Source organism: Anopheles maculipalpis, chromosome 2RL (assembly GCF_943734695.1).
Source record: "Anopheles maculipalpis chromosome 2RL, idAnoMacuDA_375_x, whole genome shotgun sequence".
NCBI classification, from domain to species: Eukaryota; Metazoa; Arthropoda; class Insecta; order Diptera; family Culicidae; genus Anopheles; species Anopheles maculipalpis.
Genome location: NC_064871.1, coordinates 39086532 through 39103782, shown reverse-complemented (window position 1 = coordinate 39103782; position 17251 = coordinate 39086532).

Sequence of the window (17251 nt, the reverse complement as noted above, 5' to 3'; positions counted from 1 at the left end):
TTCGTTAGACATTCTAGCGACCTTTCGTTACAGGTGCTGCAGTGGCCTATTAGTGCTGCGAAGATCAAGGATTAATTGAAAACAAATATTGACCCGATGGGTGAAATGAAGTGGAAAGGGGAGGGTAGTGGAAACAGGGATTCCATCGTGATCCTTTTCACTAATCGCTATACGATCGCTATGGAAGCAGCTTAACTTTCTTGATGAATACCATTTTGACTAAACTGTCGGAGCTCTTCTAATTCGAGCTTCGGTATCATTAGACGGATGAAGATGTCATTGGGAGGTGCTATATTGATCCATCGTGATGGAAACCGTTTGGCATTAGCGTAAGCAACCATTGTACTTTAATGCCATTTAGCTGTGGAACTTGTTAAGCTGTAGCACATGCAAATAAATCAATCATTCGCTTTGGTTCAAACGTACTCTGACGTTTGTTGCCTTTGTTTTTCAGCAAGCTGTTCTGATTAATTATCACTAATCTCTTGGCTGATGAATTGTCAAGTGACATAGAGCATGCTGTTGGGATTATTTACACTTTCAACAATGTTTTATTTCCCAGCACTTGAGATGCTCATTACACAACACTTTGCGATTTAAAGACATTTCTGAACAATGGGTCGAAAAAAGATTATCTATTTCTTAGTTGATGGTATTTTTGTTATCTTCCCTATCAACCCGTAACACATTACTGCTTCACAACTGATCATCTTGAGTGTGAAAGCCCTAAAAACCCTAGAAAAGTACTGAACCACACGATGTGCCAGCTGCGCTTCACTGTGTGCAGGATGGATTTTAATTAGGTAATGGGATTTTTGCATGTTTTTGGCATGTTTCTGTTTTTGGCATTGTTTGGGACGTAGGTGTCGCTCAGCTATAAACATCAGGGACAACAGCCAAGTTGTCATTATTTTTTTCCACTATTTTATCATGGTCCAAATTGTTCTGTTTTGCTGGCCGAAAGAAACAGAAGTAACATTTTTCCATTCTTCACTCCTAGCGCTACGATGACTTTGATGCCAGATGGCTTTAATAGTAATTATTGAAGGAGAACATTGAAGGGTGCTTTAACATGACGAAAAACATTATACGGTTGCGTGGAAAAATATCATCGCGATTCAAATTATGGATAAGGCATCTTTTCGTAAAACACAGGAGTATTTTGGAAAAAAAAGTAATTTTATGTTTGCCCTTCTATATTCCCTGAGTCAAACGGTATCAGTACAAAGTACCAGCCAACTTGGGATAACAAAAATCTCTTTTTAAGCAGTTCTTAAAGCAAGTATGGCAATATTTTTTTTTACAGTCGAGAACAATCGCTTCAAGCAAGTACTGCTTACAAGTTGCTCTCCCGAGCAAAGCACGAACGCTAGCGCAGATAAGACACCGATGAAGCAAATCCTTTTCGGCTGCATTGGCATGTTTTAATTAAAAACTCGTCCATCTTTGACTTAACCAGGCGAAGCAATCCATTGCCAACGTAAAATTGCTAAGAGTGTCCTGCGAGAATTAACTTTCCATTGGCAGCGAGCAAGTCTCGAATCTTTTCATCAGCTACTCCTTTCTTGCTTCCCTCTGACCATACCCAGCTCACCTTTCGCCAGCGGTGCTTACTCCGTTTCAAAGGTTTTCGGCACCACCTTGAAGAAGCATGAAGCGTTTTTAAATTGAAATTGAAACACAAAATCAAGGAAAGAAGTGAAAGCTTAACTCAACCCGTTTTAGTAGCTTTCTAAAGTTTAAGAAGAACATTACTCAAGCCATCGCAGTTTAACTGATCTTGACAGCTATTGGGTACGATGCATAGTAGAATGTTTAAGAGATGTCGCTGGATTTTATAGAGCTTCTTTTTTAAAGACAAAATAATCTATAAATTTACCTTAAATTCCTGGAATGGAGCACTTATCTTAAACTCCGAAAGTCTTTTATCATTTCTCGAACTACTCTGTTACTAATATTCCAAGCAATTTATTGGTGGAATGTCTTTTTTGGTTTGGTTGAATTGGTGGACACACTTTCTTGTGGAAACCCTCATGCTCGCATTGCAGGATATACATACATTATAAGCTCAGTGGACTCAGTGTCATCTTAAAGAGAATAATAGAATAAAAAAGCACACACCTCTTATCTAGGTAGGATACATGATACAACAAAAAAACATACGCAAGTAGAAAGAAAGTAAAAATAAATCGTTGACGGGTAAAAAATGGGCCTCCATAATAAGCCCCAGAAAAAAACGGCTTTCCCCACGCGGTGCTAAAGGAAATGGATGAAGATGAAAGGATTCCGCGCGTCGTTCGGAAAACGTTTTATCTCTCCATGGTAACGATGTGCGATACCTACCTACTGAGTGGCACGATTTCCCACCCACACTACCGTATGAGATGGTCGCACACGTGTCGCACATGCACAAGTACGCATCACCGCACACACGCCGACGAAATCCTATAACGCTCCTCAGTCATCGTTCATTCTCACTCTCGAAAGCGTTTTGCCGTTGGGTTCGCCCTTGCATGGGCGGAAATTGCGCCGCGGCAAGGATGGCGGACATGATGCGTGGAAAAGCGATCATTTTCTGCTCAGCTGAGCCAAGGGTTTCAGAACGTCGTACAGCCGTGTTGCCGCTGGTGACGGAACGGGCGAACGCACGAACGAGCGGCCCAAATCCGCTCCCTCTCTCTCTCTCTCTCTCTCTCTCTCTCTCACTGTTTGGCTTCTCACTCCTTACGGCAACCCTTTGCCATGGGGCCAACAAAAGCTCCTTAGCTTACGGGAAAAACACGGAAAAAGCCACTTTAGGGAATTCTGGCGATACGCTTTTCGCGAACATACGCAGTACGCGGAGCGAATTGTAAAGCACTTGGCGGCAAACAAGGACGCAGCAGGGCGCTACGGAGGAAAGCACAGTATCGGAAAGGAGATCGATGGTGCTTTTCCGGTGCGGGCCCCGATATTGAAGCGATGGGGACAAGGGTGAATGACGACGTGGGTCGTAAACTTTGTGGCTTTTTAAGCCTTCCAGTGTGAAGGATGAATGAGAGATGGCTGTTTTTTTTTTGCAGGTGAAAGTTAGTTGAAAGATTTTATCATCGCCTACACGTGTGGGGAGGGCGGAAATATTGTTCAATTTTTTTTTAACATACAAAGCCGATTTTCTGCTATGGATGTCAACTGTTTGTCAAGTCTGCAAACAATCAGAAAGCTTCCAAAGTTTGTTGAGGTTTTTTTTAATTCAAAATTATTTCTATTTAAGTTTTTCAATGGCCTGCAAAAGATGAGTTGTCTGTACCAAAATTATTTGTCTTTCAATGCAAATGTATATAAAACATTTACGCTTCCCAATAGGTCATGCTCCTTACCAAAAAGTGTAAGATTCTCCATAAACAAGACATTCCAAGATATTTTCACTTCGCTTCACAAGTTTCGCTTCGAAAAGCAGGAAGCACGATTAATGTGTTTGCCGATTCCTGGTGCAAATATCGATTATCGAAACCATTAAATCCACATCATTTCGTTTCGATGGCTCACGGCAGCTAGCCGGCTAGGAGGTTATGGCAATCGTAATGAGCACCCGGCAAGTACCGGAGATTGTGCTCGGGAGTTCGATTAGAATGCTCGGTGGCGTCCGTTTGGCGTTTCCACTCAGCCGTTAAGTTGCTGCCTTATGCTTTTGGCACGACACCTAGCTTTGCTGTCTCCACATCTATTGCCACATCCCTGTACCATCCTTCGGTTCCTTCCCCCGGGAGGTAATCAGTTCCGGATATCCATTTTGAAAAATTAGCTTCTGTCGCCACACGACACTCAAATCGTTTTTTTTTTGTGTTCCCTTTAGTCTGTTATTGTGCTCGGTTAATGGTTCGTGAAGAGGGCATGAAAAACATCGCATCGCTCAAGCGACCACTAGAAAAGATACACACTAATGGCCGTTTGGCCAGTGGCCATGAGTGTTCCACAAGGAGCACCGTTTTGCACCGACGGTAGCCATCTTCCATTTTATGTGGCCTTGCTTAATTTCCAAACGTGCCATCTCGAAAGATGCTTGCCTGCGTGGTAGGATCGATCGATGGCAGGTTCGTGTGAATTGCAGATAAACCGTACTCTGGGCCATGATATTAATTGAATCGTTGACACTGGGCTGTCAGAGGCTAGATGTCAGCTGTCGGGAGGACTGTGATTGTAAAAACCTAATGTGACTTCCATTTCCAGTATCTCTACGGTAGGACGCGAACAGTCCAGTAGCTCTCGTACGAAAACTTCACCATTCGATGTTCCCATTGTGACCCGTATCCCACTTTACATTGGTCCATGGGCTCTTGCAAAAAAGAAAGAAACACAATTCCCCGAAGTACACTACAGCAACTGCTGTTTCATTTTCCCGCGATTGACATCGTGCGCCGGATGAACCCGTGTTTAATTTAGTTCTTTGAACTTTTTACCACTTCACGGTGCTATTGTTCCCTTTTTTTTTGGGTGGTGGAAAGATTCGCTGCGAGAAATCCTCGGAAGTACCTCAAATTTCATCTTCGACGTTCGTATCCAACGTCAACGGCTGGGTGAAAATGCCTGTTGTCGTCGAGAATCACTTTACGGCTGTACCATAGAACAGATTATAAAGCAAGTTATTGTTTGAGTTTGCTTAGTTCTTGACTCGCAATTTGTTTTTCGGTTTTGAGTGTGTTTGCTGAGGCTCTGGTCGGTTCGGCTGCGGTGGTTCTGGTTGCGTGCGTTAAAGGATTCGCGCACAAGGCTGACGCTAAAGCCAAACGCCGAGCAAGATCATCATCGTAGAGCCGGGGGCTGAATTAATATAACCAGTGTGGAATTGGTTGGGAGCAACGCATTAGAAGAACAGCTCATGAGAGAGAGCAGCAAATGGGATTCATTATGTACGCCCAGCATTGAGAAACTCATCTGTTAGGCTGGTTGGTGTCGGCGTTGTCGCCTGTCGCGAAACAACAAACCTTAGCCAACCCAGAGAAACGTCCCAAGACATCCAACGATCGATACGAGCAGATTCGATGAAAGTGCCACCGTCCGTCCGTTGAATCCGTGTTCATGAGCTCGCTTTGCACAGGCCTGTACAGGCCGTGCGCTTGACGTAGGTGTGCCACACTCGCCTACTGGCAGAGTATGAAATATACCACTCGCTGTTATGCAAATATTTTGCTCACACGAAGCAGTGCGAGCCAGCTTTACGACCAATCGGCATTGAAACGAGTAAGTGTCGGAAATGATACCAACGCCACACGCTCTTGCTTACCCTTCCGGCGTATCATACCATGGAAGCGTCTTGAACCTTTTTCCAAGTACTGCAGACGACTTGCGGTTGTGATGCGCCGAGAAGGTAATTTCATTTCGTCGTAATACGAAATGGTACCTCTACATTAAGTATCAAGAGTTTTAGTCGCTTTCTTTCGCTACCCATCTCCAGGCCACCCAAATCCGTTTTATTATACCAAACCGATTCTGCCTAGGGGGTTTCTTATCTCCTTTGCCTTATCCTGTAGGGAACGAGCGTTGAAGCGAAATATGGTACACAAAACGTTATAATGGTTTCATATAATAAGGGAATTTCGCAGACCTACTCAGTTTCTTGCACATTCCTGAAAGATATAGACCATTCCAAGGTGATAGTTAGGTCGCAACGCGTCGGTTACGCTTTAACGCGGTCCTTTCGCAATATGCCTCTCCCACATTAACCCAGTGTGATATTAGGTTAAAGAACCGAGATAGTGGTGATTTTGTTTCAAATATATAAGAACAGTTTTTCGCTCTCTGCCAAGATTGGAAAGTTAACTACAATCCTGAATCTGAAAGGCATGCAAGACTAACTGCGCTGTTGTAGGGAAAGCTATAGTCAAGCAGGCTCAATACTGAAAATAATTTCAAACAAATCTTTGCTTTGTTGTTCACCAAGCTGTCGGTGAAAACGTTATTAACCTCTAGACGGGTTTTCCAGCGTGCGACTAGTGAAGCGTAACGTTTTTAATTAAGATACCCTTTTATAATGTCACTGAACGTCTCGCGAAGACTTTCAACGAGCACATATTTTTGGAAATTTGTTAATGGATACATTATTGGATTTGCCGCCCTCGGTTCCTGGTGACGATTGAAAATCAAACGAACACGTTTTGTTTTCATTAAAGCAGAAAGGATAAATTAGCATATCAAGTGCTTCAAGCATTGCGTACGCATAATAGCACCATAACACACCAATTTTCCATTCGCAGAAAACAATTTCAATTTAAGATTGGGTGGAAATTTCTGAAATGTGGTGTAACAATAATGCTATTCTCGCCAAATATATTCACCTATTTTCTACGAATATCAAAATACGGTTTAGCTATCAAAGAACATTATTTAGATTTCGCCAACCCATTTCAGCAATATGTTTGGTCGACTTTTTTGTTGTTGTTTTGGTACAACGGCCTGACTATTTTGTGGTTGTCTATTTTATTGCGAACAAATTAATTGTAATAAATGCTTCCTAGAACTGTAACGCGTAAGTGGCCCAGTGATCTTACTTAAAGTAAGCAGAATTTAAGATAAAAGGAAATACATTTACTTTTTTGCCGAGTATCCCCTATCCTGCTATTGAAATAGCATCAGCTATGGTACATCCAGAAAGGTCACAAGAAATAAACGAACAAGGAATTTCTAGAACAATTCGACTGTGCTCGGAAGCTGCTGGAACAACCGTCCAATGGCTATTTATATTTTCATTCCACCTTCGGCACACCATTATCGATCGATGTCCTTGGACCATCAGTAAGTTCAGGAGCTCTGGCGAGTGTAAAGGCACTCAACACTACGGTGTTCGAAGGAATAACGCCAAACTTTTGCGAACTTCTTTTTTCTTCTCTAGATTTGCCTTTCATTTTTCATTGGTTCTTTGTATTGTTTGGTTGATTGTGTTTAAAAGCCCTTAAGGAAAATGTGTGCTACTGACCCCTAAAGAACACAGGAACAATTTTATAAAAGGAGGTCACTAAAAGAAAGTTTCCATGTTAGAAGATAGTCCTCCTCCATCCTTACATTAACAACAGAATTTGGAATGCGATTCACAAGAAAGCATCCCAAAGGTAAAGTGGTAGTGTGTGTGTGTGTGTGTGTGTTGAGGGAATAGAAGTGAAAAAAGCAAACTTTTGTAATGGTTTGAAGCGTCCTGCTTTAACTAAATTATAAAGATCACTGAAGCCGAACCCTGCCTTTTGCATCTTTTTCTTGCTAAACTAGCCAGCTAAAATGCCAGGATTCCCTTTTTGTATTCGTCCCTGCTCCCTGTAGAGCGTTGTCGAACCTTTTCGTCATCACCAGAAGCCCCGCGAGCTATTTGCTGGTGCTTTCACTGTCTTTCTTTAACCAGCCGCCAGGTAAGCGTGTTGCGAAGCTTCTTCGCTGTCCATTCACGGATATCACGTGACAGATTTTAATTTATTCAGAGGGGCAGTTTGGTTCCGATAAAATTTAGGGTTGAAAATGGTGATGAAGCACTATGGTACGCACGCTTTCTTGACGGCGCTTCCATGTAGCACCATCATTTGCATTTTTTTTTCTTTTTTCTTTTTGTGCCACATTTTTCTTCATTATCGCGCGATATTAACGGTCAGAAGGAGTTTCCCAAACTGCTCACTAACAAACCCATACACATTCAAGCACGCATAAGCTGTTGGGCAGCGCATTTACAAACCATAGGAATGGAAAGGAAAAATAGTGGTGGTAAAAAAACTGCTACTAAAACGAAGAAAAATCGAATAAACGTGGATGGTCAACGGAAACGGAACCTGTCCTAGTGTTCTGGCCAAGTTCTAGAATCTGCCGTATCGTAATACCACTTTCATTCGGCAAAAGTCATCCACGTCCACCTTCTCATTCTTGCCGTGTTCATTGTCAAATGCCTTCCGCTTTGCTAACGGCCGAAACGTGAGAAGGACCCAAATTGATGGTGATACTTCTTTAGGGGTGCTTCCAGTGAATTAGAAAAGGACGTTCTTATTAGGTTTTTTTTTTGCCGTTTGTTTTGCTGTTCTCGATATCTTCTTCCCTTATTTTAGTAATGGGTTGTTACGATTTCTAAAATATACAATAAAGATCAACGATAGAATAAAGATCAACGAATTTTGTACTTTTGATTCACCCAAACCTGATCCACACATTGTACTTTTTTTTCTTTGTTGGTTCAATGTCTTCCTCGATTGACGAACTTTTTTATAATGTCACTGTCTTTCCTGATTGTAGTTTTAATTTGTTTTTTATTTCGCAATTTGCGGTCATAAAAATATACATCTCAGTTTTTTTTTACGAAAACAAACGACTTTTGTCATATTTTTAAAACATTTTTATATTTATTTCCTCTCCCTATCATTCTCTCCCCAGGCCAGCTGCATTATTTAGCTAAGATTATGGTTAGTGAGTGTTAAATCCATCGTACAGTCGTAAGGCAATGTAATAATTAAGTTAACCGTGACATTTGACGCCGATGATCGTTTAAAAAAAGTATCTCGCCCATTCCTTGTAGTACTCCATCACAATGGAGTTAATCTAATCCATTTTTTAAATAAATTTTAAGTCACTTCTGTCAACAACCTCCGCTGTATTTTTACTGTGGGCTGAAGTGTGTTAAAGCCATTCATAAAGAGCGTTTTTTTTAAACGTTTAAAACGTAAAACGAACGTTTTACACAACGTCTTGGTTTGTCATTGTTATTGAATTTTCTTTTTTAATTTAATTTTAAATTGCTTGAAGTTGCCGTTTAAGGCCATTGCTAACATTTGGGATGTGAGTTAACTGTTAAAAGCGGTCGCCACACGCCAGATCTAGAAACAGGACTACGCTACATTACCCAACACTCCATGGATACACACGGTAAGAGGAGTAATGCCACGCTCGCGCCACTGTCATGACTCATGCTGCATATTAAAATCCTTCGTCACTTCGAAATGAAGGGAATACATTCGAAACCTCACACCTTCCTAGCCAACGCGCCTGAACGTTAAATGTTTGAAACAGAGGAAGGCGAAACAATCCTACCGTTCCGTCCATTAGGTTGGCTCACCCAAGCATAACCGAAGGATGTCCTGTCAGAGTTTGTGACATTCACAGCAGTGTGTACCGTACCGAACAGTGTCGAACAGCTGCCTTGATCACCACGACGCAATACGGGCACAAGCAAGAGACGGTGAAACATACCAGCCAGTCCAATTCCGAAATTCTTTTTGCGCAGGACAATCGGTTCGATGGGGCGGCAAGGTGAAACGTGTACCACCTTGCCTTCGTATTGAATTTGCCTTGCAATTGTAGTAGTAGTAGTAGTAGTAGTAATGGTGGTAGTGAATTGTGGTGTGAAATGTGGAACCTTTACCGGTGTGCTGGTTGTGTAAGTAGCAGTAAGCTGTTTTTTTTTTTTTTTGTGCGGCTGTTTTCCTGCCAGAATAACCAATTCGCCTGCAAGGGAGACCTCCCAAAGAATAAACATCGAACGGACAGCGCACAAAAGCGCCTCTGTTTTCCACATGGCGAAACTTTAAATCGCATGTAAACATGTACCCATATTCTTTCTAAGAGCCGTTAGTTGCTACACAGGGAAACCCGTACGCTGAAGTTGTATAGAAAGAGGTGACCTGAACACACGTGTAGAGAATTTGCTCCATTATCGATTTTTTCCCCCCCTTTTTACTGGCGAGAAAAGTTTCTATCGATGTCCCAACTGGCATGAGGGAGCTTAACGTTGAATGTTCTGTTATTACTCACCCCTGAACGTGTGTAAAAGCGACTAACATTGAGCATAGTCTACGTCAGAGAGAACTTGTAACAACAACAAAAAAGCCAAGAAAAGTATCCTTTCTCTTGCAAGATATAATAGCTAACAAATTGTAGCGTTCGCAACATATCTTGTAGGACCTTTCAAAATGCTCTATGTTAATTGTTTCTGTAGCTATTGTTCGTAACACTATTATTGAAATATGTTCTACTTCTACCGTTGATGGCATGGCACTTGTCAAAAGAACTAAGCAAACAACTGCAAAGGCTTCCTGCGGGTAATATTACCCCTTTAAGTATCGTTACCTTAGCTTATGTACACTGGGTTCAAGTAAAATCTAATTTCCTGACCGCATTCACTTTGCCCGCAAGTCGAAAGAAGTTTTGCAAGCCTTCGCCGACCTTTCCGGTCGGCAGAATAAAGTACAAAATGCAATCAAGAATGCATTAAAAAAAGAGCCATAAGTTGACATTTCAACCCTACTTCGTTTTGGGTGAAACACAACACGCCCGAAGGGCCAATGTTGGAAGCAAAAAGGGTTCTTTGTTTCGTGCTTGCGTGCAGTCCTTCCGAGTTCAAGGTGTTTGAATAGCCGACTGCCGAGTCAAAGGATACAGCCTTGACAAAGGTGACCAAGTCAGGGGTTTTATCCGAACGAAATCGATATCGGATATGGTGTGCCGACCACCGATGACGACGACAAGGAACGTGCTATGAAAAAAACCCATACTGCCTGCTGGTCCATACGGTTTAGTATGGAGCCTGAAAAAATGACTCTTCGATACTGCCTCAGAGATTGGCATAACCACCAGCCATAGAGATTAGCTCAAACGGATAGGAGACTTAAGCTTGTGCTACCACTTTGCTGGAGACTTACCTGACAGGGACAAGACGAGCAGAGCACTGCCAGGATCAATGCAAACGCGGCTGGCCACACTGAGGACATCATCGTAGCTCTGCTGCTTTATGGACGTTAAAACGGCAGAAACTACAGAACACTTTCAATCTACACAGAGAGCTTCAACCCTGGTTTTTTTGCAGTAGCTGCTGTTTTGGTTATCTACACGGTTTGGCGTTTGTTTTTCACACAATTTGTTGCACGTTTTCCACTAGCAATGTAACTACAATTTTAATGTCACAGCTAAAAATGTTTACACACTATGAATTTCCACGTCGGCTGAGCCGAGCTGCACAAACGAGAACCGTGTGCAGCTGATGCACGACGCACTAGGACGGTACGAGCAACTTTTAGCACACTGGTTTATGTTTTTACCTGGAATCATAACGAGTTAAGACAATCAATATCACTTGCTAGGTATACGATGGGTAAAATTTTATATCTGAATGTGTTTTCCAGTAATCGATTACATATTGTAAGCATACAAAAATTTCACTGAATTGTACAACGTTAACTGACATCCACAGTCACCAAATGAATGGTTTTTTGTAATAATATATAGTACGTATATGATGTCCATGGGGTTTCCTGATGTTTGTCCACCTCCTCTCTTATTCACAGCTTGAAACAGAAGTAAAACAAGGAAAAACTTTGAAAACCCATCAGAATAACGTCTGTAATAGAACACCCTATTCCCCTGCACGGGGTTTTTTTAGTTCCAATCGTAACTGTTTCTGCCTTCACAACCTTAATTCCATGAGTTCCGCCTTCTGGAAATAACTATCCTTCCCGGTAGTTCACTTTGATATTGGAGCAGCCTTTTTTCCATGTGTCAATCGATAAAAATTACATCGAATCTAGGAATATAAATGCCCAGCGGTGCGAGCCAGTGCTCAAAAACAATCCCTAATCGAGAACCCGATTTTCGGCACCCGATTTGGGTCGAACGTTATTAAATCCTTTTGTGAAATGGGCAATCCTTTGGATATCGCCTTCACGCGGACTATGGGTTGCAGTATCCTTCGCACAAACAGAGCAATTGTATCCGCTCTTGTCCCACACAGATACACACACACATAAATGCACACTTGTATTCTTTTATTCTTTTTTTCCACCACCATTTCCTTTTTTCCTTCTTATCACTCACACACACAACGTTTCGTTCTCTCTCGCTTCATTTGACACGCACACACGCTCGCTCGATATGTTCACTCAGCTGCGCAATATCCCCCTCGTCCATCATGCATACACACACATACAGGCACACACACACTTGCTGTGGAAAAGAGTTTTCCTTTCCACACATTTGCGCACGCACGCCAAAAAGCGCACACTACACATTGGGTGTGCTAATACACATTTGCACACAAGCGCGGCCGTGCACGCACACATACACACACACTGGCTTTTCACACAATGGCGCAATGTTCAGAGTAGGGAACAATTTCCCGACGGATGATTCATACTGCCGATCGATTGATTCTTGTGTACACTGCGACCTTTGGTCCACACGGCACCCAACTGTGTACTGCACGGGTGTACTTTAGAATTTTACACCACACTCATATACACACACACAACGAACACACTCGCATACACATATATACACGTAATGCGGAAAACTGTCATGGAAAATCATGTAGTGCATTGGCCACCACAGCCTTTGCTGGCAGGCGAATGGAAGAATCCTAGTAGGCTTGAAAGTGGTGGCGTTAGGGTAGTGGCGAAGGATATATTTTTGCGCACGGACTACTACGATGGAGTCAGTGAGCGTTCAGCCTACTGTTATTTTCTTTGAAGATTTTGTAAATTGTTTCTTTCCTGTTCCATGGTTAAAGCCACTTTTTTGAAAATAAAAACCCAATAAAAAATGCTCATGTAAATTAATCATTCGATCATGCAAATCACTTCAGACGCCACTAATACACATGTTTGTACAAAAGCTTCAAACCCCTTATGGCTTCATTAGTTTCACCGGTTAAGCTACTCTCGTTGCCTTAGTGCACTTTATCCGGCTACATAACCTGTAGGCAGTTCGAATCGATCGACAATAGACCCATGCACCACTATGCATCCTATATGCACCATTGCAAAAGAAAAAAGAAAAACACACACTCACACACATCATACCTATCACTGAAATACACCCGTACACGTAGGAAGCGACAGCTCTGCTGCTTCTGCTGAATTTGGGGGGTGCCAACCGACCTGTACCGGTACCTGCGCTACGAACAACTGGGGGAAGCTATATCCGATGTGAGTGCGTACGGCACAATATCCAAACTGTCACTGCACAAGAACGAATCAACTTCGGTTCTGTGTGCTGGAAGAGGCGACCACCCCTTTGGAATCGGAAAACTCCCCTGCTCCGGAGCAGCAGATGAGAGGACGAGCGAAAAGACTTCCCGAGAGAGAGAGAGAGAACACCATTACACAGCAAGAAGGGCCCAAAATCACACGCAGAGAATAGAAAGCTCCCAACTCTGAAAACTACAAGAGCATGCCAAAAGGCTCAGTGATACGGAGGGGGAGGGGGAGCAAAGGGACAAAGACATTTTAGCACTTGACTCAGGAAGCAGAACGGACGGGTTTATGCTGTGGTCGACGCACTGCCATCGATTGCGACACGATGGAGACGGGGTTGAAAGAGTCCATTCGGTTGAGCTACACACGGCACTCGCGTTAGCATAACAAAGGTGTAATCATTGATCCGCTGCAGGAAATCCGAGTGGATCGAATCGTCCTCACTCTCGGAGAGCGAAACGGGCATGATGTTTTGTCATTTAAAAAAAGGCAATACTGTAAATATAGAAAGGTCTTACCTTTTCGATAATGTTATTGGTAATTGCTGTTTCATTTTGAAACGAAAAAGGCTTGTTCTTAAGCTAGAAAATATCGATGGCATAAACAACCCCAGCTCACGAAATTGTAAAGCAAACTCTGTGGGAGACATTTAAAGTGTTTTATCCTGGCCGGAGCGAAGCATCAAGAACTTTGGTGAGAAGAGACATGTTCATCTAGCACATGCGCACTTGTACTTGATTCCATGTTTCTTTCAGTTTTCATGCACTATTCTTCTCGTTACTCTAAATTTTCTTTTCGAGATTTCCTTTCCCTCCTGTCCATTCACTGTACGATAGCGAACACCACTAGCTATAGGGCGAGCAAGGCGAAGCCAAATACAATCATCATTCGAACTGTGGCTACTGCATGCGAAAGGGACAATCTGGCAGGACACGGCTTATGCTGCCTACGCGCGTGGCTGCCACACGCTGCCATACAGTCAGTAAAGATCGATTAAGCTACGTTAAGCAACCATTGTTGGTTCGTTGCGAGTTTCTCTAACGCTTTACAATACTGTGTGAAACACTATAACAGCGAAACACACACACACACGCAGTTCTGCTGCCAGACTTCCGCGGGCACACGGAAACATAACGCCAACAACAAACAGCGTAATATTTCGAGACTATTGAAGAAATATCGATATAACATCACACGGGTTCTGCTCACGCCGGTTGTTGGTCGGAGGTCGCCATTGTCGGTCGCTCGCTCGTGGATAGAATAGCGAATAAACATTAAGCTCGGTACAGTCTGGTAGCACAGTCTGAAGAATTCGGTTAGGGCAAGCGAACGAAGACTATGCAGCGGATTAGGAAGCATGGAAAGGTAGGAAAAGAATTAAGTCGGAAATTGAATTCTTGTAGAAACGGCGTCACTATTATCAGTTTTTTTTACATGCAAATAAACTAATATCTATATTCATTTGGTTTACGAGCTTATAATGATCGCCTTGCAATCGTTTACATTATTCTTTGTTTAACAAATAATTGAATTCATTCGAGATAGAATAACACCACACCTGTACACCTTAAAAACTGCTAGAAAAGTATAATGAAACAGAAATCGCAATAATAAACAGCGTTTAAATTTATAAAAGCATCACGCACTGTGGTGGGAAAGAACATGAAACGAATATTTAACACACTGAATAAGCACCTTATCGTAATGAAAAACTGAACTGAAACAGAACAAGCAATTGAAAAAAACATAAATTTAGTTGTATTAAAATTGTTTTTTGAGTTTAAAAATGGGTGCTAGAAACGTAAATAGAAAGGTAATGTAACTTCAATGTAGTTTGTTGTATATAGAGATACTCTCTACATGTTGTTTTTTTGTTTTATTTATATAACGATGGATAATTGTTTGATATTGATAATGATTGTTGTGTTTAAATAACTAACATTAAGAAATTACTTTGTTACAAACATTTATGAGAATTTAGGCGAGTACAGGTGACAGCGGCGCCGGTCTTTACACGGCAGTACCGGGGCTCAAATCTCATACGACCCGAATGAGTGAGGACTGACTATCCCTACGTGGTATCGGCAAGTCTTTTCGACTTCAGCTCCTCCTTTGCCTTCTTTCGCACCTCTTTACATCCCATCCAATCACCTTCTCTTTAACATTTCCTCATCCTTTGAACAGTGTATGTCCTTCTAGTTTATAAGTTAGATTTCGGGAATTTTGATTTGCCAATCCTTTAGGTCGACAAATTTGAATTTAATAAAGATAATAAAAGATCATTCTAGCAAACCCTTGGATGGTCGATGTAAAGGTCGTTAAGTCAAGAAGAAGAAGTATGAAAATTCACAGATTTGTGATTCGCGCCCGTAATCCTAATCATTAAATTAATTTGATTCGTTTTGAAACAAATCAAACCGATGGCTTGATGATTATTTTAAAGTTTATTTTCATAATTTTTTAAATAATTCGTTCCTCTCAATCCTGTAAATGGGTAAGGGATGGGTCATCGTCATCGTCCTCTAATGACAATTGAACCTGTAAACGGAACGTAGTCAAAAGTACAAAACGATTGTAGAAATGGTTCCTCAGGGTTACTTTCTTTTCCTAATTTATTTTCTACTGCTGGAATTGTATTTAAATAAAAAATTGCAAACCTACAACGATTATAATATTCTTTCATTAAACAGTACAACTGCAGTGTTTCCTAATAATAGAATTATTATACCATAATACTCGGAAAGCCTTCGAAGAGCTTAATTTCAATTTCATTTAAAGCGCAGTTACAAAGCTAAGCATTTTATTGAATTCTCGTTTAATTTAATGTTTGAGCTGCTTGAATCTACTTTCATGAACGATTAATGTAATTTTGCTCGCAAAAATACGTATAATACGAAGAATAGATTCCTTCTTTCCTGGCTTTATTGCGCAAAACAAGCCCACGTTCCCATACACGAGCTTTCATTTGGCCTTTCGTATTCCGGTGAACCGTTAGAAACACTTAAAAGCAAACAAAACTTTTACCATAACCTTTGGCTGTTCGCCTGAAACACATCTACAGTGAAATCTCCTTCTTTTTTTTTTTTGTTTGACTCTATTACATAAAACTATATTTTTCATGTAGATATTTCCGTTTCAAGAGTTAATTAAAAACTAATAATAGTTATTGACTAAAATAAAACCAATCGTACCACACTAGAGCTGTAAAAATAATGAACATGAACATACAGAAATCCTGCATCTATTTGCTGCTAGTTTTATTTAGCTCTCTCTCATTTTTCTGGAGCTTAGCATCACAACCGAGGAAAAAAAGAAGTTTTAATTATGTTTATGACCTACTCTGCATTTTCCCCCAGCACAGCACAAAACTTTGTTCCTCCGTATGTACGGGCCACCGTTTACGGGCCAGTCTAATCAACTAAAACCAGCACTCCAGAAAGCTTCCCGGAAGGAGCCTAGGCCGTTTTGCTGTTTTTGTCACTCTGTGTATAAGTTTTTGTGTGTTCGTTTGTGTTTTTTTGTTTTTTACAACAAATGATGAAATGCACTGTTTACCATAGCTAAGTTAAACAGGAAATCCAATGGGAATGGAAAACAACCAGACTCTGGACATGACTTTGGAATGTGGTGCATAATTCATTACGCCGTCGACATTTTGTTTGCCACAGCGAAACAGAACACTATTGCTGCTGTGGCCTTTCACGAGCTGGCAAATGTTTCACATTATGCTAAAAGCTTCAGTAATTTAGACGATTCTGTTGTTTTCTGAGGTTTGATGCTGGTAGGCATGGCGTTTGCAACGACAGGTTGTGACGTCGAGCACGCTTGTTGGTGGTTTGTTAGACTGTTTTGACTGTATTTCTCAACGTATTATTTACAGTTTGACCGCCTAAGTTGAAACTAAGGTTGCCCTGTTGATGTGGAAATGTTTACATTCTATCTTTTACATAGAGCATCATGTGCTTTTCGACAAATACTACAAATCTCAAGAGTCATATGCATCCGAAGCTGTATACTGCCGTCAGCTACTCATAATACCTCCCAGTTCTTGTCCGCTTCGATTATATGAGTCATTGGCCTGTCCCATTCCCATTGAAAGGCACACATACACACACTGGTCCGGCAAAGCATCCAATGGTTCTGGAAACCACTTGTGACAAACGTAAAAGTATAGCTATCTTCACCATCATCGTACAACCATATTTCATCCAGCGACACAAGTAAAATGTCTTCGAGCGTGTACATCCTTCTCATTGCTTGACAAACGCAGTCCATTCGCTGGGAAA